Genomic DNA, 6,466 nt, shown 5'->3' with positions numbered 1-6,466 from the left:
CGTTGAAAGCTGTAATATCTTGTATTAAAGGGTACCATTTTAAGTGCATAAGAGCATGTTGTACACAAACCCATCCTTATGTAAATGACTAGCCAATTTGAGTCATCTCTGTTAAAACAACTGAAATGCTTAAAATGTCAAATAGAAACACGCACATGGTATTTTACTTGGCATGCTGAAGTTAACTTTGCAACTTTAACATTGTATGCAAGCATGTTTTATAGAGTTTTTCAGCCTTGTGGCAAGAACGCTGCATGTTCAAAGCATTCAGGCGAAACTGTGTGCACTTGCAGAATCGTGTCGGGGAACAGGTTCATCTTTTTTTGAATCTCATAAAAATAACTGCAACTGAAAAGAGCTCGCCGTGTCTCTACCTCACATACACTCGGCATGTCTGAACCTCTCCCAAAGTCGAAGGTAATTAGTGGATAAAAGGTTCAAAAGGGTGATGCCATCGGACCAAACAATTTGAATTAAAATAAAATTAGTTAAATAATCACCCAAGGCAATTATACACAAGACCATTTTTTGTCTTGCTTCACTTTTGTACGGCCATGTTGAATAAAGAGTAGTGAATTTTAGCGTCAACTCACAATATTTTAGTTATTTAAAAGACACCCTGAAATCATTTTCTGTCCTGTGTTAATGTAAACCATAATATTAAATATATATATTTTTCCTACTAGATAGTCATTGTTTGCAAGTGGTATTTGGGGAGGGATGTTCTTATTCTAGACAGTAGCTGCCCAGAAGTGAAAGACTTTTAAGTTTATTTGATCAACTTTCCAACAGTCTCATGGCAATTTTTATTGTTTTGGCAGTTGGTATGATCGATCTGCTCACGCCCCAGTGGCGGTTAGGTTTAGGGGTGGGGTTTGGAGAGGACCTTCCTGCTACTTTTTTCCCCATATGATTCACATCATACAAATTCATATGAAATTGCCACCATATAAAATAGTTATGTTTTCATAATGGCATATTGATTGGCTTCAAACCAAATAGACATGGACTAAAATCCACAAAACTCCAACTCTGTTGAAAGGTGAGGTGAATGTATGTGCAGTGATTTTACTTGATCACAAAGCCAAGCCTTCAGGGTTGTCATACATTGGCAATCAATCTTGCTTCCCCTAGACATAGAGGCACAACAGTATTTTTATTGCAGTGCTGTAAATGAATTTGTATGAAGGCACTGAAAACGCCTGCAGAAGCCAAACACACATGCATAGACCTATCTTGGGTGGTCTTTTGTCTCCAGAGATCATTCCCAGAAGCTGATGGTGGGTCTGAAACACCTTTACTGTACGTCTATATTTTTCTCTGTCTTGCCAGGCTCAGACGTTAATGTAGTCTTGTTTCTCAGAGCATTTGCTTTGCCACAGGTGTTCGCTAAGACTCATCAGCAAACCTCTTATTATAGCACGAGAGAGAGGCAAGGGGGTTGCATGGTGAGATACAAAAGAGGAAGGAAATAGATTAGGACATTTACTAGATGGAAACAAGTGCCTCTGAGAGAACTTAACTCAACAGGCAGCTATAGTCTCTTGGCGGAACAAGTGTGCAAAAATGCTGGTTAACTAGAAAGATTAATGCAGTTTTTGGATCGTTGCCATGAGTTTTTTAATGCCAGTTTGGCAAGTAAGACGTATTTTTTCAATGTTGGTTGGTAAGTAGGATTTAATGTTTTCAGATGGGTTTGCATGAAGGCGAGACGTTTTCCTGGTCCTCTCCACCAGCCCTCATAACCCTGGTGTGTCTCACTGATTAGCTGCTTATATAAACATTGCTTTTGCCACCTCACCCTCTGTGCTTGAGTCTTCCTCAAAGCCTGGTCCTCGTCTACCAATCTCTTCCTCCGAGGCCCTCTCTGCGCGCATACGCTCTGATTGCCAACAGCACAGAGAGTTTATCCATTACAGCTAATCAGCTTAAAGCCATGACCCCATCTTGTTTCTGCTGATTCGTATGGGCGGAGGACGCATTGGTGGTGCTCATCTACAATTGAAAATTATAATGAGCTGAAATTTAAAAAATTTAATAAAATCAACGCTTCTCATGAATATTATTTGTGTAAGGGAATATATTACCTTCAGATTACAGTTATATTCAATGCTAAATATTCTCATATTGGCTTGTTTCTAAAGGGTTAGTTCACCCAAAAATGAAAATAATGTCATTTATTACTCACCCTCATGCCGTTCCACACCCGTAAGACCTTCGTTGATCTTCGTAACGCAAATGAAGATATTTTTGTTGAAATCGATGGCAGTGAGGCCTGCATAGCCAGCAATGACATGTCCTCTCTCAAGATTCATTAATGTACTAAAAACATATTTAAATCGGTTCATGTGAGTACAGTGGTTCAATATTAATATTATAAAGCGACGATAATGTTTTTGGGGCGCCAAAAAAAACGAAATAACGACTTATATAGTGATGGCCGATTTCAAAACATTACTTCATGAAGCTTTGTCGCTGTATAATATTAATATTGAACCACTGTACACACATGAACTGATTTGTTTTTAGTACATTAATGGATCTTGAGAGAGGAAATGTCATTGCAGGCCTCACTGAGCCATCGGATTTCAACAAAAATATCTTCATTCTTCGATCTTACGGGTGTGGAACGGCATGAGGGTGAGTAATAAATGACATTATTTTCATTTTTGGGTGAACTAACCCTTTAAGTCCCATTGACATCAAGGCAGTTTATTCCACCTCAATAGCAAATTCATATTATCCTCATTGATGAATGCATCTTCAAGATGAGTATTTCTTCATTTGCTTTTAATCTTTTGATTCACCTGAGATCAAAACACGAAGGGCTACGCCGCTGAGTGAACGCACAAACACAGATGGTGCAGGTATATTCAGAAGTGTCTGTGATGAAGACTTTGAACTGAGACCTTCACTCTCACCACTTGTAGGGTTTGAAGTACCAATTACGGAAAACCCATCCTAGCCTGGTTGAGATCTTGTACGACGGGCCTTTGATCACATGGATGCCCTGTCTCGCTCTCTTGCTCCTCCTGGCTTCCTCTAGAATGTGCTGAGCATAACACTAGTCTTGATAAACTTCATCCTCTGTCCTCTGTTCTCTCCTCCCCGGTTTGTTTAGAAGATATAGAGAAGTTGATGTTAATTTCCTAAAAGCATGTCTAGCTCTCATCCTACAAACCAAAACCCACACTTAAAAAAAATCACTATGGCAACTAAGTGCTTTGCCTTGATAGTATACTTCGGTATACACAGTGCAAATGTACATTGCAGGCTTGGTGGTTCCATGGACAGAATACTAAAACTAACCTTCTACTTACATTAACCTTTTGATATATGGTGTCCACTACAATGAACAGATCTCTTAAAGCCATTTTTAACCATTCAGGGTGTGATGTTACATCCAAACCATCAGGGGCCTGTTGCACCAGCTGTGCGCAAGTTACAACTTAGCTTAGTAAATGGGCATGATTAAATTATTCATGATTAAATAGTATCGTATTTCAATGGGAACTTGTTTTACTGTTACGTGAGGCAAAAGAAGTTAGAATAAAGGATCAACTGAAATTTACAGGTCAATTTTAACAGGTCATATTATGAAACTACACATTACTTTACAAGGAGCTTATACTACCAACTAGCTACATTCGGCCTTAAGAACAAATGGTGTAAATGAAAAAAGTACAGAGTTAGTTACAAACTAGCTAGTAGTTACTAAGCCTCTAGCATGGACTTTATGTTCCATTTTAAGTAAGAGCTTTTGAATGGCGGGTTCTACCCTACCCATGGTGATCAGGACCTTGACCTCATCCATTATTCTATATAACCGTCATATTTATGTCATTAGCTGCATCTGAAGTCGAATACTTCTCCACTATAAAAGTATGCTAAAAACAGTATGCCAACAGAGTAGTATGTCTGAATTCATAGTATTCGAAAAACAGTAGGCGAAAAGTACCCGGATGACCTACTACTTTCGGCGAGATTTTGAAGTGCGCATACGATGGACACATTACTATCCCATGAGGCCACGGGAGATGATTTATGAATAGAGGTGATGGGATGCAACTGACCCTGGTAGGTCACATGATCATGACAACATTGAGGATGTAGTACGCCCGGATTACATTAATACTACATTTATTCATACTATATAGAACGTACTTTTTTGCAAGTTCATTCAAATTCAAATGTAGTACCTACTTACATAGTACGCGATATCGGACACAGCCATTGTGTGTTTTTTTTTTTTATGACAACATAAAAATTTTTTGGAGCAGTATTTTAGAGCCTATTTTAAGAATTCAAAATCCAAAAATGTTCAGCATCATTACTCAAGTCTTCAGTGTCACATGATCCTTCAGAAATCATTCTAATATGCTGATTTGGTGCCCAATAAACATTTCTTACTATTATCAATGTTGAAAACCACTGTAAAAACCCAACAAGTTAAGGTAACTTAAACCATTTAAGTTTTAAAACCTTTAAAATTCTAACATAACAGAGCATTGAACCCTAACAGATCTCCCCAATATTAATATGGATCAAAAACACATAAAATATCACTTAATCTGAACATTTCTGCTCCTTTAACAGTTGGAAGCAAAGCATGCTGCAAACTAGAAACCTGCTGAAACGTATTCCGTTTAGGTTCTGCTTAATATAATTAGTTATTGAAGTCATTAACTGTTTTTTATTAAGTACAATGAACTTTATGTGATATTTGAGTAAAAAAAAAAACTTTATTCAGTAAGCTTGACTGTTAGATTTTAAAGTTGTGCTGCTTAATATTTTTGTGGAAACTGTGATAGAGATTCTTTGAATAAAAGTATTAATTTCTTTCACAAAAATTAAAATTTAAAAAATCTTATTGACCCTGAAGAAGAGTTTGCACTGGGTTTGACAGTGGGCAACAAATCAATGTCCCACCAGGTCTGTGAAGGCCTTCATATCTCTGAGATATACTGATAATATACTGACGTTTGTGGGTCTCTTTCCTCTTGCTTTTCTACACTGGGAGTGGTTTCCTCTGGAGTCAATGGTCAACATTTCCTGTTGAAGTCCAGAGTGAGGGCTTAGAGAAACATTTAATAGTTCAACCAACCTGGCTATCACCCAACAACAAAACTGCACAGTTAAAAGTAAAATAACTTAAGGTTTTATTAACCACTCTTGCTAATTCACCAATTTGGTGTAAAATAAAAATCTAGAAGACAATTTGGCAAAACAACATGATGAAAGATGCTTCTTGCTTACAGTTCAGTTGGTCCAGAAATGGTATGGATACCCTATTGCCTTATTCACAGTGTTTTAACAAACAAAGTGTCGCATGAGCCCAGAAATCATTCTAAATTATTTCAAACCTTTGACTGGTAGTGTGTTATAATTGAATGATTCATTTTTTAAATCTTTTTAAAAATAAATATAAATGTCTCAACAGAAATGCAAGAATATGGGCATAATTGATGTTTTATTAAAAGAATTTGGAAGGAGCACTTTCAGATAATCTACCCAATCAGCACAAGAGGAGGCTTATATAGAGAGCCGAATTACCTCTCACTCTCGATTATTCCTATCACAGCCAGGGATGGAGGCCACTCGGACAGCACACCAAATATGGATATTTTAGACCAAATAACAAACAGCATGAGTATTCTTGGCGAGTTCTTGAGGAGTAATGCAGTACTTTAGTTGGTTTGCAGCACAGGAGTCTCTTTATCTCGCAGTCAGCTTCACAGAAATGAGTCATGTAGCTTAGTTTTGAAGAGGGGCAATATTAAACCTTGACATTTTGATTAGCTCTAAAGCTTCTACAATATAGGGCTATAACAAATAAATACTTAATCAAATCAAATTTTAGTAAGACTGCTCTAGATGTGTTTTTTCCATGTTAGCCTGAAAGCAATCTAATGGTGTTTCATTTGCATGACTGTTTTTGTGCTGTATGCCTTTGTCATGGTGTCCATGAACAGTGCCAAATGTTCTGCTTTCTATACACGGCCAAAGGTTTGTTATGGATATGGAAGCTTGTTTCAGCTAGCCTGACAAGCCAGACCCACATCAAGATGTTGGGTGTGGAAACTCACCATTGACAGGGCTCAATCCGAGGGACGGGATAAACGGTTGTCTTTCAAATTCCCTCTGCACACAATTGGATAGCGCCATGAGCGCCACAACCAACCAGAGCGAAGAAGAAAGTGAAGCCGAGCTAACGATAGACTTTCGCCGTATCCGGTCGGCAAGACTTTCGAACATATCTTCTTTTCTTAAGAATGACTTCAGTGCCGTTCTTTGTTTTTTTTCTCAAAGAAAAGCTTAACTCCAAGTCTTCCAGAGTCGCGGCCAAAGCCGATTCAAAAGACCGCTGTTCGTCAGCTTTGTTTACGAGTAGCACGCAGAACCTCCGCAACTCTCCCGTGACGTGCCGTCATTATGTTAAGCCCGCCCACCGACTCTACATACGCTG

The 6,466-nt window shown here is 38.2% G+C and overlaps 1 protein-coding gene across 1 annotated transcript in view; it reads right to left on the bottom strand.

Annotated features, from left to right (window-relative positions):
* Positions 1-6,466, bottom strand: part of LOC307131743 (uncharacterized protein) — a 676,237-nt gene that overhangs the window by 255,152 nt on the left and 414,619 nt on the right. The window lies entirely within an intron of this gene.

The sequence above is a fragment of the Gobio gobio genome (genome assembly GCF_949357685.1).
Source record: "Gobio gobio genome assembly, chromosome: 9".
NCBI classification, from domain to species: domain Eukaryota; kingdom Metazoa; phylum Chordata; class Actinopteri; order Cypriniformes; family Gobionidae; genus Gobio; species Gobio gobio.
Note: the sequence above shows the minus strand (reverse complement) of the source record. Positions and strands in the feature narration are given on the sequence as shown.